The sequence below is a fragment of the Pseudoliparis swirei genome, chromosome 24 (genome assembly GCF_029220125.1).
Source record: "Pseudoliparis swirei isolate HS2019 ecotype Mariana Trench chromosome 24, NWPU_hadal_v1, whole genome shotgun sequence".
NCBI lineage: Eukaryota > Metazoa > Chordata > Actinopteri > Perciformes > Liparidae > Pseudoliparis > Pseudoliparis swirei.
This window is the reverse complement of record NC_079411.1, coordinates 26,009,637-26,033,262: the sequence shown is the minus strand read 5'-3', so window position 1 is coordinate 26,033,262 and position 23,626 is coordinate 26,009,637.

Below are 23,626 nucleotides of genomic sequence, written 5' to 3'. Positions count from 1 at the left end.
CTCCTCTTGAAGGGTTCTGGTCCTTCCACTCGACCTGGTGACCCGCTGGACCAAAGATAATATCTGGAGCAGCGCTCAGAGGAACTCACAGATCCATATCCATCAGATCACGAGTGATTTATGGAGTTGAGACTCGCAGCGCGTGTCTTCTGTCACCTCGTGTGAAGTATTTAATGATTCATGTGAACTAGAGTCGTTAGTCATTTGTCATTTTTCTTTACGATGCCCTCCACCTGTTCAACTTCTCCACCTCATGAATATTGTGTGAGGTTATAATTATTCCCCATGAGACCCATAATTACTGCTGTGGTTTTATTCACTGGTTCCCTTCCACTCCCAGTGAATGTGTCCTTTAAACCTGAGAGGGGAGACGAATGGTAGAACACCTGGGGAAGAAATAGCCTTTTGAAATATTGACAACTGAAATATGATATATAATAAGACGCTGAGCAGAATTTGTAGTTTTCGACCGTCAGCTGTTGGAGACTACGGAAGCTGAGAAGGGACAACGGATTCTAGTGAACGTTTCCACCAATTATTGATCAACGCATCGGACTCTTATCCAATCGAGGTTGAACACATTGTTCCTGTCATGTAGACATAACATTCAGTTGAGTCCTCATCAATTCGGAAGAACACTATGATAATACTAATAAATAATAAATAAGAAATAAGAAATAAGAAATAAGAAATAAGAAATAAGAAATAAATAAACAATTATATAAATAAATAATAAATAAATGAATATATAATAAACAATAAATGATAAATGAATAATGAATACATAATAAATAAATGATAAATAATAAGTAAATTATTATTAATAATAAATGATAATATAAACAAATAATAAATAATATTAATAATAATAATAATTAAAAAAATAACATAATAATAGCAGCTATACCTGTAGTGCGAGGAAAATGCTCACTAATTACAGAACGAGAATGAGCCAATGAGGAGCAAGTGGTCGGATTGGGAAACAGGTGTGCAGATCAGGGAGCCACCGTCAGGCTGTGGGTGGAGAGGTGAGGCATGACTGGCTCTGAAAAGCAAACAAACACACACACACACACAGAATGCAGAGGAGTGGAAAGAGCGAGGTGGTGCTGATGTTGAAAGCACTTAATAAAGGCATGGTAGTTGACCAAAACGTCATGCTGGTCCGAGTGGATGGACCAATCAGAGAGCCTCGCTTCTGAAAGGCGACCCTTGGTAAGTGCACACCTGTGCGGCTCCTGAGCGCACGAGGTGTACGGGATGCCCAGTGGGCACGTCGGAGTCTCGTTGTGTTGAGAATGTCAACAGCAATCCAGCAGCTCAGGATATTCGCTCTATTTTTCAGCCTTCAAGGACGAGAACAAATGGACTTTGAGATTAGTTAGATCGACTTTTGTACCTCGGTATATATATAAATATATATCTACCGCAACAGAAAAGAAAAAAATGCAATCTATTCTCTGTGTATTGATTGATAGCCGCCCTGTAAAGAGCAGCCAGCTAAAAGGTTCATTTTACTCAGATCCAAGGTCGCTGTTTCGCTGTCGACATTCGTGATTTGTAAATGATTTTTTGTTGTTATGCTTTTTTCTTCGACTGAGTGAAACCAGAAACACACATATAGTCACATTGGACTACTTTGGAGGAAGCTGATGGAGGTCTTGACACACACACACACACACCACACACACCATTCTGACATGGGGTCTAGGGGCTTTTTTCCTCTCCAAAACCAGCAATCTGGCATTCACACACACTTCCCACCGTGACCGGTCAGCTGTGAGGAGGCGGAGTTTAAACATGTTTCTTCTCGGCTCCAGCGATGGTCAGATCTCCTCCAGTCTGACCTTCAAGACATCCGTGTGCCCGTCGGGTCAACGGCATGTGCCTGAAAGCCCACTTGTATTTGTATTCTTTCTATTTATTTACATTTTTATTTTTGTCATTTCCATTTTTTTTTCACGTTCTTTTTTTTTCCGTAAAAAAATCAGTAAATTAAAAGAAGAAAAAAAGTGCCACTTGATACAGTGATTGTCCAGATGTGTGGAGGTCTTGTGTCGTGACCTGCTCAAAGAATACAACATTGGGGTTTTGATGCAAAAGAAGACGACACGAGATAATTTCGGAGGTTTGTAATAAGCTGCGTCTCGGCGTCGTGGAGAGTGTGAGCGGGCGAAGGAGAAACCTTTTATAGACCCGGCCCACATCTTCACACCTCTCAATGCCTTCAATCTGTCATCGGGAGCTGCACAGAGAACACGAAGGACACGAAACACACACTCTCACACACACACACAGTAATAAGGCGCTCTTATTCCCATTTGTACAATTCATTGCATCCCTCTTTATGACAGCAGGCTTTTCCTTTGGAATGGAACCGACACGTTTCTCATGTTGACGAGTTCAGTTGACATGGAGCTGGTTCTCTTAAAAGCATGCTGATGCCTTCCATCCCCCGTTCTCGTCTCTTCTATTCGACGGCAGCAATTCATTGCTCTAATAACAACGTGCTGCATAAGTAATGAAATGAATTGTAATTCCCCAGAGGATTTCTCGAGGGATTTTTCTGTCCTCGCAAGTATGAAGATGGTTTTGTATTCAGTGTATTCATACTGATTCCTCAATGATGGACTCAGGACACACTGGTTGATGGGTGTGATGTGTGTGAGGGAGGCGGAGCCTCAGGAGAACGCGTGTTCCCTGTTAGTGTTCGCCAGGGCAGCACGATTAATGTCAAGAGATCTCAATCTCGATTCAGGCACGTGCAGAGACGTTTCTGAGACAACCATTCTGTCATATTTGCTCTTATGTATATATATATATATATATATATAAATAAATATAAATATATATAATAAATATATATAAATAAATATATATATACGTATAAATATATATATACATGTATTTACATATAAATAAATATATATGTATAGATAATATAGATATATATATACATATATATATATTTAAATACGTATATATTTATATAAATACATTTATATATATATATATATTTGTTTATATATATATATTTATATATATATATTATCTATACATATATATTTATTTATATGTAAATACATGTATATATATATATTTATACGTATATATATATTTATTTATATATATTTATATATATTTATATATATATATATATATAAATATATATATATTTATACAGAGATAAATTATACATGAATATGTATATATATTTTAGATGTATTTATATTTATATATATATATAAAACAATATATATATACAGTATATACACACACATCTGGATACTTCACACAATAGCTGATATAAATAGGTGACTGAAGTCTGAATATTGTGTGGGATTAATATTACAGCACATGATTAAATTTAGAGACAAGTGGGCAACAGGATGACTCACTTTGTGGTGTTTTATTCAAGTTATTAATGAATTAATCATGTTCCAGATGTTCCTCCCGTCAGTCCTTAAGAATCTGAGCCGTCAGTACGTCTCTGCACAGAGAATTGTCTTTGTTCAATATGTCGATGATAAGTTTCTGCTCTGTGAAGCACAAAGTCCAGATCCCAGTCGTGTGCCACCCCCCCCCCCCTGCCCAGTCCACCCGGAACTTGCCAAACTCACTGGTGTTATCTCCGGGCCTCAGACCAGTTGTTGTCGTCAATTGCTTGTTACAAAATCCCCTTTTTCGTTCCATCTCCCGGGGAAAATTCTTTTTAAAAAACGGTCCCAACTTGAAGGTGTCGTATGGCTTTATGTATTTATTTTACATCTATTTTTTAATGAAACAATCCATTATCTCAGCTCTACTGCTGTAACTTAACACTGAAAGTACAGCAGTATTTGGACGCTTTTTCTTTTTTTAAGACAAACGCAATAGTGCAAGAGGAAAAATAGTAATCTCAATTTATACCAATATTATTCACAGATTGTGCACCCTTTGGGCCCTTTTTCAGGAAATGTCATTTCACTCCATTTCTTCTCATCCGTTACCAACTTACAACTTTCCCTGTTCCCTCGGGGCTGAGAATGATTAAAGAGTCGCGACGTTTCATCATAGTACGAAAGATTTAGCGACAAGCCGAATGTCGAACGGTTCAACTGGAGGCCGACGGCCCCCCGGGCTCCGTCAGCCGGCCGGCGATCCGTCAAAGTGTCTCAGCCCGACTGAAAAGTTGAACTCCCGAGCCACACACACACACACACACACACACACACACACGTATAGATTTATCATCACTTTTGGATGTGTGGAGTGTGTGCACAAACACACAACCAGTGCCGCCGCTCCCATAACGCGCACTACGCACCAAGTCCTGAGGGGGCACCAAAAAATAGGCAACTAAAAAATCATCATAGTTAAAATAATTATAATGCAGATATTATTCAGTATAGAAATATTAGGCACCTTTTCGGCATGTACTGTATATCACTGTGGCAGCTGTGGGGGTGGGGTCTCCAATTAGGCCTCGGCTGCTGGCTGATTGGCAATCAGCCAGCAGCCGACGCTGCTCTCATAAAACGGAGCAGTTGAGAGTGGAGACGAAAAAAGAGTGAGCAGAGGCGCCGTAGTGCGGTCTGCGTCCTGAAAGAAATAAAGCATGCTCCTGAATCGAACCTTGGTCCTGGCAAATCCTCGGTGCTTTGGGGGGAAACCCGCGGGTGACGGCCCGAGAGTCGTCACAATCACAACACAGGCAGAACAAGAGATTTATTTAATTGCTCAAAAAAAGTTACGATGGTGCCCCACCCCCCAAAAAAAAAACCGAAACTAATACACATTCAACTTCCCAAGCTCGCCATAGTTCCCCTTTCCTCTCAGTGGCCTGACGAACTTTGACAGTAAGCTTCAACTTTTCGAAAAATGGCCTCATAAAGACAACAGGAGTCAGGGGCAGGAAAAAGGAAAAGAAAGAAACTGCCAGATGACGCCCGTGCATCACTTTCAGGTAAGTCCATGTTTAATCATTGTTAAATACGGGAAATGTGCTGCTCATTTAATGGTTAGCCTATGCTAGGGTGACCAGACGTCCTCTTTTCCCCGGACATGTCCTGTTTTTGAGACCTAAAAAATGCGTCCGGCAGAGATTCCAAAAACGTCCGGGATTTTGCTTCGTCAGATATTTGTGTGTCTCCGGTCTTTCACAAACTAGTATTTACCCCTTACAAGTTTTGGAAATGGTATCTCCCTTACGTTCCACCTTCTTGCGCGAGCTCTGACAGTATAGAGAGCAGTCATTGGTCGACCGATCTCAGGGTTCCCAGATACACGATAATTATCTTCCAAATACGACCATTTTGAGCCTTTGGTACGATACTTCACCGTTTCCAATCTGGCAACACGGAGCACCTCGCCGCCTCCACTAGTTCATTGTTTACAGCACATGAGATCTTTTTTATTTGTTATCATTATTGCTTCAATATATGGACAAGACACATTAAAGAAGCGCTGGACTAAATGCCACGAAAAAGATTTGTTTTACATTTGCACTTTGCAGTTTTGTTAAAGTTCAATAAATAAATGTTCATATAGTCATTTGTGTAATTTTTTTCATTTTATATGTGACATTTGTATGCATTCACATCGTCATGGTGCGGCATGCTATACACTACAGCAGCACACACAGGTACGTGGTAGTGTGTGTTACAAGGACCTCCAGAGATATATCTACAACACCAGAGATTTGAGTCAATATATAATGAGCAGATGCTTAAAAGGAATTTTGCAATTGATATTTCACGTGTTTCTTCAGTTGCTAAGGAGATTTTTAATTTTATTTTAATGAGAGTCACCTGGGGATTTTGACTTATTACAGTTGAGATGTCTATTTAAAGGCTCTGGTCCTCTGGTGTTTGAAGATTTACACACAGGGAGTGAGAGATTAGTTGTGTTATCCACTGAGAGGAAAGATGGATTTAGTTTGAATAACTATATACGTTTGTGAAAAATAATAAAATAATGTCTTGTTTTGAGCTTAGAGTTGGTGTTAGATATGGAAACACACACCTCATCCAGGAGAAACACTTTTCTGGTAACCTGGGTGAGGATTCGTTACCAGAAGAATGAGATGGCTGATGCACAATTAATTTCAAGGTTGAGGTGACTTCTGGGAGAGGAGACATCCAGAAGGAGCTCGGGGGGTTAAACTGCTGCTCCTTTGCATTGATGGGAGCTAATCGAGACGTCTGGAGCATCTTATAGGGGCGGTTCCTGGACGCCTCCCTTTGAAGCTTGATCCTAACTCTCCAGGGAACATCATCGGACGTCCTTTCTCCTCTCCGTCCCTGTGGGAGGAAGGACGTCTGAGCTGCTGAAGCTCCCCTACTTTACTAGATGGATTGACGAGTACATAAACTGTGGATGCCCCTCCCCCCTCCTCTTTACCTCCATCTGTCTCATGGATTGAGGTCTGGATCGTGGTCCATGCCGACTACCAGCTATTCATACACTCTGTCATACTCACTTGTTATAACTTTGTTATAATTCTGTAATACTTCATTCTGTCCATCCTGGAGAGGGATCCTCCTCTGTTGCTCTCCTGAAGGGTTTTTTCAATTTTTTGGGGGGAGTTTTTCCTGATCCGATGTGAGGTCAAAGGTCAGGGATGTCGGACGTGTACAGATTGGAAAGCCCTCTGAGGAGAATTCGTAATTTGTGATATTGGGCTACACAAAATAAACTGAATTGAATTGGATGCTTGCTAAATTATTTTCTTAACCTTGTTCTTAAGTTTGGAAGACTTCCCTGCGCTGGCATTCAACATCAAATATTACGTTAGAAGCTCATTAAGTTTTCCTTTCACTGACTTTTATACATTTTTTCGACGGACGCTTTTATTTAGAGAGCAAAGCCAAATGTATGGAAGAGAGATAATGTATATGGACTTAAACAATTCAGCTGGAAAGACGTTTTTAATAAGAGTTGCGTCCTTAAATAATGAAGGGAAAGGTTGATGCCAGAGATTCATTTAACCAAATTACCACTTGTCACCTGACCACTAGTGTTAGAGATAAAACGTCCTCTCAGAGGAGAAAGAACCCGGCTAATGAAATCTGAGAATTGATTTGTACTCCTGACCTCAGATGCAGCCGTGAGATAAAGATAAAGTTATACAGCGGGTACGGAAAGTATTCAAACCCCTTTAAAATGTTCACTCTTTGTTTCATTGCAGCCATTTGCTAAAATCAAAAAAGTTCATTTAATTTCTCATTAATGTTCACTCAGCACCCCATTCTGACAGGAAAAAACAAAAATGTAGAAATGTTTGCAAATTTATTAAAAAAGAAAAACTTAAATATCACATGGTCAGCATGAGAGTTAAATATGAGCGTCACAGCAAAAGGTCTGAATACTTATGACTATGTGATATTTCAGTTTTTCTTTTTTAATAAATTTGCAAAAAATTCTACATGTCTGTTTTTTTCTGTCAAGATGGGGTGCTGGGTGAACATTAATGATAAATAAAATGAACTTTTTTTATTTTAGCGAACGGCTGCAATGAAATAAAGAGCGATACATTGAAAGGGGTCTGAATACTTTCCGTACCCGCTGTATACTCTTTCCTTTGGAGGCTGCTGCACGTCTTTAAAAACAAATAAATAATGCAACAACTCTTTTCTATGCCGGTTTGTGCATGAATTCATATTCATACAGGTTTTATATTTTATAAGTTTGGGGCTCAGAGTGTGTTGCTTGATCTCCAGAGGCTGGAGGAGTTCACACAGCACTTTAAAACCCTCCTCCCATCTGTGTTGACAGTGAGGCATCTTCTATTTATTACTGGGAATAAAATAATAGGCTCCACATCCCAGAGAGCTTAGCCAACAGTTTATAAATGAGCAAAAGCTGCTTTCTGCGTCAACACGAAATCTAGAAAACCTTTAAAAATAAATGCTGGGAATTTGCTTATTTTTAATGCCTTTAGAAAGTCCAATGAGAATATGGATATCAATCTTATTTATAGATAAAGCCAGTATGTATTGAGCCTGGATTAGATTTAAAACTGGAAAACAAGAAAACTAATTTAACTCATATACAGTATATATGTGTGAATATATATGTATGTGTGTGTGTGTGTGTGTGTGTGGGTGTATGTATATGTGTGTATATATATATGTTTATGTCCGACATTTTTGTACTTGTTTTATGTTTATATTACTAAACGAATAAAAAAATGTAAGTGACAAAAAAAAAAGAAGTAAAGCAGAGCAGTAACGGCCATCGCTGTCCTCCGATGCGCCGACACGGGAACGACAGCCATGTTCTCATCTCGCTCTCATGACGGAAGAAATTAAATGTATTTCAGATTTTAGTTTTGGAGGAAAAAATGAACAGATTGAGCGACGAGAACTCGACTCTGAGAGAACGACCTTCCTCCCGCTCTTCATTCGAGTCGAGGCTCCAAACGTCGTCGTCGCTTTATCTGAGATTCACGTTGTTGTTTTTTTGAGATACAAAGAGGAAAACTCAAACGACGAGCATTTTATCAAATAACAGACTGTTACACAGCTTTGTATCCTCAAAGAATAACACACACACACACACACACACACACTAGGGCTGCAACTAACACTTATTTTCATAATCTCTTCGATTAATCGATGAATCGGATAAAAAAACAAAAACACATTCATTTTCAACCCTTTATCCAAAAACAGAACTGACAACACGTGCGTCCTCTGATGATGTCATAATGCATCCTCTGATGACGTCATCGTGCGTCCTCTGATGACGTCATCGTGCGTCCTCTGATGATGTCATCGTGCGTCCTCTGATGATGTCATCATGCTCCCTCATCAGTCAAACGAGGCAGCGAGCTGCAGCAGTGACGCTTGACGTCCAGATGAAGATCTTTTGTTGTGAAGTTGTTGAGTGACTCAGAGATGAGGAGCGTCTTCCTCTCTTCAGACTTTACTCCTCCTCTTCGCGCGATGCACGGCGTGATTAGTACAAATCCACACACACAAAAATAAACTGTTAGGATTATGCTTTTCCAAGCTCGGCAATGAGCGAAAAGATCTCATTCTTTTAATATTCAGAAACTCAATTATAGGCTTTGACTCATAATTTAGTTTAATTTATGAGTTCAGGCTGATTCTCTGCCTGTGATTCATTTAAAGCACCAGATGGGGAATTATGAACTTTTCTCTAGCAGAGAGCAGCTGACATGCAGAAGATTATGAAACCAAGAGCTGGTGGACTGGGTCTTCATTCAGCAGACCGGAACCAGACCAGAACCAGACCAGAACCAGACCAGGTTGCTTCCAGTGTCAGAGGTCGTTCATCCAGATAACTCAGAAGGTCAGCTCATGACTGTTATTGATCGTGCATTTCCTCCTCAGACCAGCCGACTCATGTGTCCTCCGTGGTGGACATTTTGTTTTTGCGTCTCTTCTTCTCCTCTCAAGTCCTGTTGGACTCTAAAGAGAACCTCCGGGGGTCGGGGGAGGGGGGGATGACAACTTCCTCTTGACGCAAGATGGCGTCTGTCAGCCAGCACATTTTAGGGAAAGTCAAAGGTTAAGTCAAATATTGCTTCATTATTGTCTTTTTTACGATGATAATCTTATATGTTATTGTTTATTAACAAAATAGTCATTTTATGAATGTCAATTATAGTGGACACCAGGAAAACATGTATATTTTTAATGACTCAACATTGTACCAAATGCATGAAATTCCTCTAAATTACCCAAAAATAAAAAATGCTTCCAGGAATATCAGCGCTAAAAATAAAACATGCAAAATAATAATTGAAGAACAATAAAAAATGATGAACAAAAGATTAATTTAGATAATCCAAATTAAAATAAACATATCTGCTCTGTTAGATCTGGACATTAGATGTTCAGTTTTAATAAATAAAAAATTCTGACTTGACATGATTTAGTTTAATAATCAAGATGAATATATTATTGGTTTATTATCACTCTACAGGCATAATTATTTAAGTTTATCTTCTATATTTTTCTGACTTTTCACACAAAAACGGTCCTGTGGTCCACTACAGTGGACGTGCTGTAACATTTAAAATCTAAATAATTTGCAAAATGTTTAAATTGTAAATTGTTTATTTAAATCTAAATACGAAATCACACAAAAAAATAAGTTGGAATACAAAAAAATATTTTAAAAAAATGATAATTCCCAGCCATTATCTTGGGAGCAGATACAAAGTTATGATGACGTCATGGTTACCAAGGCGTTGTTATGGTTACCAGATGGAGGTAGCACTAAGTTACACCCTCCTCCTCCTCCTGAAAAACTGAGACTAAAGTGCAAGATTTAATCTTGTCAACATCTTTTGAGCGGTAGAGGAAGGAGAAAGAAAAGTGGTTGACACAAACAGGAAGCCAGGAATTAAAGGTTTTTAAAAAAAAGGGTACCGAGAGTGACAGAAATAGCTGTGATGAAGAGAAGAAGAAGAAAGAAACGGAGCGATGGAAGAAACAGGAAGATGAGGATGATACATAAAGTGAGAAAGTCAAAGCACAGGACACATGAGAACAAGGTGTTAGATGGAAAGAACAGATACACATTAATGCGGATAAATCAAATTTAAAATGATCAGAAGGAATGGGTTCTTACAGTAGATTTCTAAGCCGGACTTCTTTTATCCTCCGAGATCAAAGCCCCCGAATGAGCGAGAGAACCCCCGGTGGAAGAGATTACACATCACTGAAGAGTTTCTAGTGCTTCTCTGAGTGGATGAAGGACTTTTTTCATCTCTGGCCACCATCATTATTATCATCATTAACACATACGGTGCAGTCCCATAGCCAAAAAGAAGGGCTTTTTGTTACCTTCGCATTTAAAATGCGGAAGGTAATGTTTTGATCGCCGTGTATTTATTTATTTGTATGCGTGTTATTTGCATAAGTCAAAAAGTATTAAACCGAATAGCATGACATCTGGTGGGATGATTGGTTATTATCCGGGGACCATTTGATTAGATTTTGGGATCGATCGGGTCAAAGGTCAAGGTCATGAAAATATCAAAATATTCTTTTTATCATACACTAAAAAAACCGATTCAAGCCCTTCTTAGAGGTGACACATTTAAATATTGTTTGATACATTTAAATAAATCAATTACAAAACGAAGATATTTATATTTAATGGGTGTAACACAAAATGTATGAATACTTTCATTTATTAGATATATTTAGGTTAGATGGTGTGCATAACTGAAAATCAGTTGTTTACATGAGGTGAAGACATTTTCAGGGCTGTACGGTGGTGTAGTGGCTAGCACTGTCGCCTCAAAGCCAGAGGGCCGTGGGTTCAATTCCCAGTCGGTTAGTGAGTTAGTTAGTTTATATTTTGAGTTGGACAAACACAAATTAATTTAATTTAATGAATATCGTTATTTTATTTTAGATGTATTTGATACAAATGAGTTGGACTAACTTAATTACATTTTATTGCACTGATGTGCTAAATTTGAGTTGGAGTTGCATATAATTATTGGATGGAAAACCTGCCAACAATTTAATTGAGTTCATCCAATGAGTCATTTCTTTGAGTGTAGCGCGGTCAATTTATATCCAATTGGCATGCAGCTAATGCCAAAATGTTCATAAATCAATGCCCAATCTTGTGACATGCGAAGGTTTGCGCTCTACCGAGTGCCCGTTCTAGTTTTTAATTTTTTAAATTATTTTATGATGAGGCCTATTTGATCGTAACCAGTATGTGTATTGCTTTTTATAATGTTTTTGTGATAACCTTTTTCTCCCGAAGTGAAGGCGTGTAATTTCTGACCACAGGGACTACGGTCAGAAATGACACGCCTTCATTGCGGTTGAAATGTAGCCATGTAGCTAAGACTGACACAGTTACCCCTGGGTCCCTGTTCAAAGAAATAAATGAATGAAAAGAAAAAATAGACATCATAATTTACACATTGGGTCCCGGACAACACTGACTCGATCCATTTTCTGATTTTTGGAACCATTAGGAGCCTTTCAAGGTTTTATAAGCATTCAAGGTCTTTGGATGTCTCACCTTCTGTTACCAGAATAAAATGTGATGCAGTCGTCAAAATAAAAGCACGAGTGACTTTTTCCTTGACCTCCAGATGAAAGGAAATACCGGAATGTCTCAATTGGCAGCAGGATTTAAAAACTTTAGTCAGAAGCCACAAGTCTGGGTATGGGGACTCTTTTTTTAAAACAATATGGAAAAAAAAAAAAAAGTGGATGGAGGACGACATTGGACAAAATTGTTAAAGGTAATAGTGCTGCATGGGGTCAAAAGGGTAATTAAAATAAGTTTACCTGCAGGATATTGAGTTCTTAAAATCAAATGACAAATTAAAAAGATACATTTAGTTAGAAATGTTTGCATATTATTCACATGCCCCAGGAGTGAGTGTGAATAGTCAATAAGAGGGGCCCCAGGAAAGAGCCCTGAGGACCACAAGATGAGAAGGAAGGACAGAGAAAGACTTGATTTACAGATAAGAGACGGACCAGCCAGCTCTCTCTCCAGTCTCCACCCCTCACAGTACAGAAAGTGTGTCTGTGTATGTATGTGTGTGTGTGTGTGTGTGTATGTGTGTGTGTGTGTGTGTGTGAAGTTGAAATAAAGTCCAAGCTGTCACTGCTCGGCCTCGTCTCGGCTGCGTCGTTGACATCCTTTCCTCTCACGAGAGGAACCTTTTCACGACCTTATATATTTGTTCAAAACAGCTTCTTTTTTCTCGTTCTGCACAGTTGGAAGTCTGCAGAGAGATGGTATCGTTCACCAGAACATCACGTTCCATGTATAGTTGTATTATTTTTGCCCCATGTTGAGAGCCAAATTCCTGGGTCCAAAGCATCACTTATCATTTTCCTGGCTGATTATAGAAAATTGCCCATGGAGTGGTGGTAATGAGCTGGCTGGCACCATCAGGTACTGCTGTGTTCGCCGGGATACAACATTTAAAGCTCCTTTTCCCAGTTAAAGCCTATATACAGTATACATAGTGCACTTAGTTTGCATTCAGACATGCACATATGTATATGTTCACACATCACAAACCCTGCAGTTTCATTAAACACATTTAATATTCCTGAATTCACAATTTAAAATCTGAGACAATGAGCTCATTGTTGTCTCAGCACATGTTTTCTGTCTGTGTGAATGTGTTCACAAAGTAATAACATACTTAACATGTGTTAGAAGGGTTTGGTTGTGATTAGTCATTTTTAAAGCAACAAAATAAAAAATAAAATTCAATCAAAATGTGTTTGTTTGTTTTTTACAACATGGAGAAGATAACGGCATCAAACTGGAACAGTTTTTGACATGTTGGGGAAAATGGGTTATATACATAACACCTCATAGACCCGATTTAATTTCATAAATTAAAGAATGTACAAAAGAGAATAGATCACTAGTTATACATTGTTTTCTTTTAGTTTCTAGTTTCATCCTGTCTCTTTTTGGTGTTGTTTATCCTATGTTTTACACTTCCCGATATAAATACGTATTCAACTAAAATGAGCATCATCTAAAAATCTGCACATGCAATGTCAATTGTCTGAAAGACATTTGTAAATGTCTAATTGATGCGGTAATTTTTTTTTAAAGAATGAAAAAAAGAAATGTGTCAAACTAAAATCACAAAGAATACTATGATCGCCCCATCCCAAAATTGAAGTATACAGTGTGTACTTGACAGAAAAAAATCTAAAATGTAGACATTTTTGCACATTTATTAAAAAAGAAAAACTGAAATGTAGACTTTTATATTATAAATGTGCAAAGATGTCGACATTTTTGTTTTTCTTTTGTAAGAAATTTGCAAAAATATCTGCATTTCTGTTTGTTTCTGTCCAGATGGGGTGCTGAGTGAACATTAATGAGAAATAAAATGAACTTTTTTGATTTCAGCAAATGGCTGCAATGAAACAAACAGTGAAACACTTGAAAGGGGTCTGAATACTTTCCGTCCCCGCTGCACATGCCACTCCTAACTCAGAGGGACTACCGGCCTAAGTAAAAAAGATGCCCAATCAAATAATAACATGTCTGCTCGTTGCATCCATTTAAATATAGATAACAAGGCTGGAAAAACAAGCTAGACTCCAAATATAATCATGTCATGTTAAAGTTTGTTAATTTGTTGCCCCCCCCCCCTCGAGCTCATAAACTCATCCAAAGCGTCATCGCTTGCCTCGATGCCAGACCGCCACCGCCGCCGTCCCCTCGCTTGACTTTGCTCCGCTGTTAAATTACAGTTATATAGCATCGATTCAATCCGGCGTAATGGCGGCTATAATTTAGGCGCTGGCTCTTTTATTTTATTGTCGCCGCCTCAGACTGGCGGCTGCGCGCGATGCCACCGGGGGAACCGACGACGTGTTCTTTATGCTCAACCTCGTCCCCTTTGACCTTGTCAGTGGAAAACAATAAATATGGGATTGCGCAACCTCACCGCCATGTTCTTCTTCTTTTTTTTGTTCTCTCTCTCATACGCTCACACGACTGATGGGTGGAATAGATTTTAGTCGTTCATCATCTGGGAGTCGCTTTTCTTCCAAATCCATTTTGTTCTGTTTGTACATATATAAAAAAATGTCAACGTGGATTTTTGCTGTTGAGATTACTCTTGTTTATTTTTTCCTTCGCCAGACTGTATCTGCTCGTAAATCTTATTTTGATGACGATGTAGGAATATTAAATATCAAAACGTAGCCTGAAAAGGTCTTACATCTTATCCTCTCGGAGCCTTGATGCTGGAAGCTGATTACAATTGATTGTGGTTTGCATTTGGAATTATATGTATTTTGAGACAGATTATTTATGTTTTCAGTAACAACCACAGTCAGGACTTGATGTATTAAACAAAGTGTTTGTGTTTTCTCAAGCACGACTGAACTGCAGCATCTTGGAGAATATTTGGTAATATTAGAAATAACTTTGTGCCTTTTTTTTTAGAATTAAAAGCAGGATGTGTGTAGCGCACCTTTAAGGCAAAAACAGGATATAGAGAATTGTCATTGTGGTGCACAGGATGCAGTATTGTTAAGCTCATGATTCTCAGTTCTGGTCTAACATGCAGACTGATGCATTGAGTGAAGACCTTATATTATACCTTATCTCATAGTCCAGACACATGAATAGCTGCTTTTTAAATTTGTATTACAAGCTAGTTTGCAGATGTGCCAAGACAGACAGTATTTAGGCGTACTCTGGACTATTTTACAACAGGAGGCAAAAAAAATATTTTAAAAAATCGTATTTTTAAATGTGTATGGCCTGGAGCTCTCGGGGTTTGTACGGTCATGGAACACCTGGAAAAGTCATGGCATTTTTTAAATGGTTATTTTCAGGCCTGGAAAAGTCCTTTAAAAAAAGATTCCCAAAAAGATTTCCAAAAAGTTTTCGAAAAAGAATAATGTAAATGTGTTTATATTCATATGTTTATTCACGCTGCGTATGACATAATCAATATGCTTTTTATAAAAATAAAGACGCTCAAAATATAAGCCGGCATTGAACGCACCGTAACTGAAATGTGCCAGGAAAGTGTAGATTTGGAAAATTAAAATAAAGGAAATTTGGTTTGAACTCATTATAATGCGTCGGCCAACACGTGTATGAACCCTGAACGTCTTCCCGTCATCTCGGGGTTGAACCCGCGGTGTAGCCCGATGTTGGCGGTGTTACAAATATGAATGTGACTCTAAGTCTAGCAGGAAGTGAGTGGGCTCCGTTTTCCTCGTGGCCGAATGGACGCCTCCACGTAATGATGAACTCAGCTCACATTCTACGCTTATGAATGAGTTTTTTTATATAGAATGACATGTGGGACCTGCTCCAATGGGGGTAATTAACTAGTGTTTCCACTGCAGCTTAGGGCTGTCACACACACACACACACCTGTGTGAAGCCTCTATGCAGAATGCATGCCCAGGTTTCCAGCTGGTCTTATAGAGATAATCATCTGCTGGCTCTTTTTAAGGGTTTTATAATTCTAGTTTAGCCTCCATCCCCACGGTGCCTGTAAAACATGATTAATTGGGATAACATCAATACATTTGTATACATTTGAATTATAAATGGGATAATTTTAAGGTTCAATACTAATCTTTATTGTCTATGGAATTATTTTTTGAAAATGAATATAATACAACGTGAACTTAGAGGCAAGCACGAATGCAAAATAGAGGCAACCGAGACATTTAAAAGTGCTCGGATGCACACGCTGCAGACTACAATAGAAGGTTTGTGTGATAAAAGAAAAGCATTACCATCAAAAGACCGCAAGCAACAATTATTACTCCTTTTGTGTTGCTGGCATCATGATTCATGGCTTATTACCAGACTCAATGCTGTCCTGGTGCTGCAGTCATTAAAGAGAGAGCTGGTGAAGTATGTCGCCTGGATAATTACAGGCCCACTGCGTTGGCCAGCACGCTGTCAAGAGTCCGAGAACAAATCCTGCTGGACAGATTATGAGTTTATTAACTCCACTGATAACCAGTGTGGCTATAAAGACACATGGCGCGGCCTTAAAGGACAACGTCAACAAATATGGAGGTCAAAACTAATCTGTTCTCATGTATTTTATTCATGCTTCCAAAGCTTGTGATTGTGTTGTTTGTTAAATGGAGTCAAAGAGGTGTCCCTAAATATGCCGCCCACCAAATGTGCAAGTAAAATGGGGCAAAAGTGTCTCCGCCCCATTTGGGTTTAGCGATGGTTTCCCAGTTAAAAAGAAAAATATATATAATGACGATCTGCCCAAGCAATTGAAAGCCTATCATACTGGGTGAATCATTGGTTATAGTTTAGATCACAGGTGTCAAACACAAGGCCCGCGGGCCGAATCCGGCCCACCACGTCATTTTATGCGGCCCCCTGACGGCTTGAAAGACGTATGATCACCTTTTCTTGGAAGACATTTCTGAAAAATATCCTGTGCTTTTATTTTGAAGGTTTCAAATGAAATGGATTCATGTGATAATATTAGAGAAATGTTCTTATTTACAATATATCTACACTCGAATGAACAATAATCAAATGCAAAGAGAGTTATTTAACACTATGTTGGGGAGTAGTTTATACAGAGTTTCAGGTAACTGGCCCTTTAAGAGGGCAGCCATGATGCTGATGTGGCCCACAGTGAAAATGAGTTGGACAACCCTGCTCTAGCTAATCTAATTAAGCGACTGTGGCTCAGAGGTGAGCTGGTCCGTCTTTCAATCAGGGGGTTGTGGTTCAATCCTCACCCGAGTCGATGTGTCCTTGAGCAAGACACTTCACCCTGAACTGATCCCTGTAGCTGTGTCTGCGGTGTATGAATGTGACATGATTGTAAGACTCTTTAGATAAAGGCATCAGCTAAATGACATGACATATTATGTACATATGTATGCAGATGATGATGTCATTTTTACTCCATGGAGCGAAGGTCTTCAGCAGCTCCTGACTTTAAGGGTGATATCTTGATATAGAACCAAAGAGGACACATGTCTAAACTTCCCTGACTTTGAATAGTCTGATAACTACCTCGATGTCTGTGATAAGGTCAAATATGTCGATCATTTCAGAACAGATGACTGATGATGATGATGGTGATGATGATGATATGTCTTGGCGATGTCGTAGCACGTTTAGTACGTGTGCAGATGGAGTGAAGATGTCTCTGTTCAGAGCATCTTGTACACAACTCTACATACTGGAGGTCAAACGACAAGGAAACAAGTTCACAAAGACACAATGCCATAAGAATATTACTAAAGAGACCGAGATGGAGTAGTTTCGTTGACATGTTTGTGGCTTCAGGGGTCAATACTTTCCAAACTGTCTTAATCCTTATGTATAAATGTATTTGCCGGCTTAATGACTGAAAATAAAGTCATCTAAGGTGTAATACCACACGCCACCAGTCCCAGCCTGGTGGAGCTGTCTTTGCAAGGCATTGCTAGGCCAATGTACTTTTATTGTGCTTTTGTACGTTATTCTATTTAACGGGTTGTCTAATCTGGACCCTGAGTCTGAAATACACATTTGATTGATTGATATTGTTTGTGTAGCAAAAGCCTGACAGATCTCAGTCACAAAGCTACAATAAACACTGGAATTATTTAGAGTTGGTCTCACTGTCATAAACGCTCACTAGACCACCAAACCCAAGGCTGATCTCCAACAGGGTGACCTGAAGATGCATATCTCCGGTAAGAATGATGTTTTTTAAGAAGCCAGAGAAGTCAGAAATCAGTGAGTCAAGACAATGAGAACAATAAACAACATCAATAGCGTTATCCTACAGTTACGATGTGCTGCGTTTGGTTATGTCTTCATAGAAAACGTGGAGTCAGTGGAGAAGAGACACGTGTTAATCCTCAGTCATGCATGGCTTAATACATTTAAGAACATCCCTATCTTCAGTTTGCATCGTGCCTGCTGGACCCTGCCAATTAAATATACCCGAGGCAAAGGACGGACACCTTAATCATTGTTAACTCCTGCTTGATGGGGGTCAAACGGTGAATCGGCTATAATGTAATTGCCTCTAATAACACGACAGGGAACACAGAGACACGATGAAGAGGAGAGAAAAGGAAAAAAGCCTAAATGGCATCCCTCAGTGTTTCCCTCCGTGTGTCTGCAGCAGAGGGGTTGAGTATGTCGGCTGAAAGTTAATCAAGAGGAAATTGAATCAGCGTCCCGTCCGGCAGCAGCAACAGGTGTTCGCCACGCAGAAATCGCATGGCTTCTAGCCCGTGGGTGTGTGTGTGTGCACTACCTTTGTCCTTGCAACCCAATAAGTGTACGGGTCTCCTGAGTTCACTGGTGAATGATTACATTAAAGAGGCACAGAGGGAAAGGAAAGGGCTGGAAGGAAGTGAAGCGTAGAGGGGTGGATGTGGGTTGGCCGATCTCCGTCAACACGTCTTTTCTTTGTATCTCCTCAGGGAGTGTGAGCACTGAGAACGTGTTATGAACGCGGTTCAATTTCACGAATGTTTTGACCCCGAAAGGGCAGTCAGGGCAGTCATTTACATGATGGTATAATTCGAATCTTGCTTTAGTCGGACTAGGCTATCTTTTGGGCGATCTGCTGTTATCCCAATATACATGGCAGTGAGTAATTCGAATCATTGGCCGAAAGCATGTCATATCCGATACGATAGGCGGCGCTGTTTTCATTACAACTCGTGGTGATACAGCCATTTCCGCTTGACCTCTTCACCACTACCAACAACAACCAACAACAACAACATCAACATTTCGAGAAAGATGGTGAACAGAGAGCAAGGCGAAGCTACATCCCTCTACTATTCTTGCATGATGTTAATAGTGACATTATCGTCTCTTTCGACTCTTTCGACTTCCGGGTCACGACATGGGAGGGAGGAGGGGGGAGGGCGGCGGGATCTCAAGCATGCGCAAAGACGCAAAGTCCAGTTCCTAATCCAATTCACCGTTACATGCCGCGATCGTCGAATTATCAACCGGATCGGATCGAGTTATCCAGGGGTGTTAATCGGATCGTAGTCGGACCGCACATAGTCGAACAAAGGTGTTTACATGAAACGGATAATTCGATTTCAGTCCGACTAAGCCAGTTTTTCGAATGCATGTAAACACGGTCACAGACTAAAATCACCATTTCTGTCATGTGTTATAGACCCTCGAGGGAAACAGGCTTGTTCAAGACTTTCGAATTCTCTCACGAAAAGGCTCAATGAAGGTTACCCTTCTGTCCTCTGGATGTCATCATGTCGCATGCCCATATGACTGATGAGCCACCTGGTGATGGACTTTAATGTGTCAACCGGATTGTCATTGAAGAGAATTTTGATCTTAAAGTGGTTTAAAATGTTACATTTCGGCTTTTTACATGCGGGGCAAATGCAACCCAGACAAGAACGTCCGTTTTGGACAATTCTGCACAAAATAAACTAATAACATTCAATGCCAATTCTGGTTTTGACAAATACATGGTGGCTAAGTTATGGTTATGGTCAAACAACTTAGTTGACCCACAACGCCATCCCTCGAGCCAAAACAAGAGCTAAAAACAACGGATTGACCCAGTTCATCCAGCCACAAGGACTCCCTCCAAAAACCCAGGAGGTCCTTCTCAGGTTAACATAAACACAGGTTGTTTTAGACATTTCTCTAAGGCAATAGTGTAATTTCCTTCAAGCCATCTTATGCCGAAAGCCGAATTTCTATGTAGGAAGTGTTTGTTCTTTCCGTAACAATGCTAAAGGATAAAGGTGTAGAGGTTGGGGTCGTGGATGTACGTGTACGGCATCGTAGTAGCAGATCATAAAACAGTCACAAGTAAAGGTTATGGAAGACATTGACGAATGGCTTGGTCCAGACTATAGAGGTGTCAGATAAAAATAATAAACACGCAAATGACAAAAAAAAGACTTGTTGATATCATCTTTTGTTTTCTAACAGAAGGAGCGTGGCATCTCATCGTTGAATTATTTCAGGCTATTCATTGTCCTCAGGGACGTCAAGGCATTACCATTCATCATTCTCTGGAGTTAACTCGTACAAAAGAACATGTCTATGATTCGTGGTCTTGAGACCTTCTTGCTTTTTGTGTTTTCTTTCTTGTTCCTCATTTAGTTTGCATTATAAAATCCCCTTTAGCGCAGTTAAGTTTCCTTTTATCTGGGTCTCAACCAACGCTGCTGCATGTTTTAGTGGCTGAGAGCTGTGGATAGCTCAAATGTCTCAATCAGGTTCTGACCTCTGTGTGCTGTTTCTCAGGAGACCTTTAATTTGAAAAGGCGGCCCACCGTGTTGGTGTGTGTTGTTGGTGTCATGGACATCAATGTCAGGGTGCACTGAGACGGAGCAATAGACGTCCCTTTCGGGCTGTTCCAAGACAAAGCACACTCGCCTCAATGTGTGTACTGTTGAGGATCATTCAAGTGTGTGTGTGCATTGCCTTGTACTCTTTGTTCCTCAGCGTCTCCTCTTAGACTCTTTCCATGTGGACTGATCGAGGCTGATGGTCTTAAAAGGTCTTGAGGTTGCGCGGTGTATCTAGCCTCCCTGCGACACCCGTGCCAAACAGCACAACTCAATGACAATGAGCTTAAAGGGCGACCTTGCACACACACCTACACACACACACATACACAACACAAAGTAGTGTACTTACTCCTGTGTTGACGAGATGGGGACTGTTGTGTTGTTTTGAAGGTCAGCATCCCGCGGTGCAGCGCTGCATATCGGTCGGCCCTCAGTTTCTTTCCCTTGTACGCTCATGTCCACCGTGATTCTTTGTGTGTTTTCTTTATCTTCCTTGGATTGTCTTAATGGCCATACATTATGCATCAGCGCCATTATCCTTTTGTGTAAATGTGATCCCTGCGACTAAGCCAATATATATTACATGTGTACATATATATAGAAATAAATATGAGATCCCAGAAAATATGCCAATATATATAAATATATAAATAATAAATATATATGTATCAAAATTAATATATATATATATAAACAGACACATATATATATACATATAAATAAATAAATATATACAGTATATATATATAAATAATTACATCTAAAAATATATATATATATATAATTACATCTACAAAAAATATATATATAAATAAATATATAAAAATATATATATTTATGTATATATATATATAAATATGTATAGGATAACAGGCAACTATAGTGCATCACTGTTTGTTTTATAGGGACCTACAATAAACATAATTCAGATTATATTTGTCTAACAGAAGTATTCTGTTGATGTTTCTCTAACAGCAGCAAGACTGAGTATGCAGAACAGCAGACACTTGGATTTAACATACCGAGAAAATGTGAGAAATTCTAAAACATTTTCGTCCTTGAAGCTGCACTAAGCATATGTCTTGATTGAAAAAGGGTCAAATGAATATGTGATGTGAAAAGAATCCCCCACAATGAGGAATCCACAGAGACGCTCAGTACCTTCATTTCTATCTGCAACAGACAGATGTTTTATCGGTTTTATGGTGAAACAAATCTCCTCCTCTAAGCTATACAAACATAACTTTGTTCATTCACACAGCAGCAAGTTTGGGTCATTTGTATGTACGAAACGATGTGAATGAATATGACCGTCATGTGTCTGTGTGTGTGTGTGTGTGTGTGTGTGTGTGTGTGTGTCAGTATTACTAATGGCTGTCTATGCAAAGCAGGTTAATTATTTAGTTATATTAGTCAAGACAACTGGGATTCACTTCAAAGCGTTTTAATCCGCGGTGTCCAATGATGTCTTTCTTGCTTTACATTGACACACACTTCACCAAAAACATTTTAAAAAACATTTACACACACAATATTCAATGTGTGTGTACCTTGTGTACTTATTCATAAAACATGCTTCGATATGCTCCACACATATTATGTTTCTTAACATATCTATTCTTTATTGTGTGTGTGTGTGTGTGTGTGTGTGTGTGTGTGTGTTTGTATTAGTGCTTCCAGGCACACGTCTGAGTCCTTGTATATGTTCATTGTTGTGAATTCACGGATGTAATTCTATGAGAGAAAAATCATTAATGTATCTTTTGGTTACACATTTGATATGTGAAGCTATCAGAGACTGAATGCCAGCGTGGATACCGATCTAATGGAACTAATGACTGTGTTTGTGTCGCCTGAAGCAGAAACATTACGGTTGCTGTAAATGTAACGGACACTGTTTATTTTTTAAAGGTGAAACATTAACAGAACATAAACATTGAAAGATTTTGGGAAATGAGGGTCGAGGTTTCTCAACAGTAAATGAAATCAATAAAAAAAAAAAATTAAAAAGAGAAAGGTGCACTCACAAGAGCACAAATCTCCTCCATGTGTGTCCTCAGCGACCGCTGCTGTGTGCTATGATTGAATGGCGACAAGCCAGCAACAGTGGCGTTGAATCTTTTGATTTATTTTTTATGAACTCACCAAGCTGCTCGCCTGTGCGTAACTGAGATTGCGTTGCAGTGACAGATTCAGCAGTGTGTGTACTCGCAGTCAAAAAACAATAAAAGTGAGTTTGCTGTATCTCTGGGTGGAGCGTCAGCAGCAGGGGGTCAGAGATGACCTCCGCTAGCTGCCCTCACCGGGCGGCTGGTGGAGAGTAGTGAGAGAGAGGAACCAGCAGGCGGTCGATGGCCGTATCCAACTGGTTATAAAAGGTGTTTTAGGAAAAGTCTGGGTCACCGTAACCACGAGAGGTCTTTGAGCGTGCAGCCATGACTGGGCACCCAACATAATAATGCAGTTTTCTGCAGCAGCATGCCAGATTGACCCTGGACAGACATGAAGGGGCACGCTCATCGATGGCATGATTCTCCTCCGCCAACATAACTGTGATCTAGAATGGTGAGGAGACACTTTCATTTTGTTTGTGGTTAATTGCCATTTTTTGTCTAACTAAAGGTTGCATCTGTATTCACTGTAATTTTAACTCAATAGTCTCTGCTACTATCAGGAATGTAATACTATAGGTAGAATTCACCAGGAATGTAACACTGGGTGAAGATCACCAGGAATGTAACAATAGGTGACATCACCAGGAATGTAACACTATATGTGAAGTTAACCAGGAATGTAAAACTATACGTGAAGTTCACCAGGAATGTAACAATAGGTGACCTCACCAGGA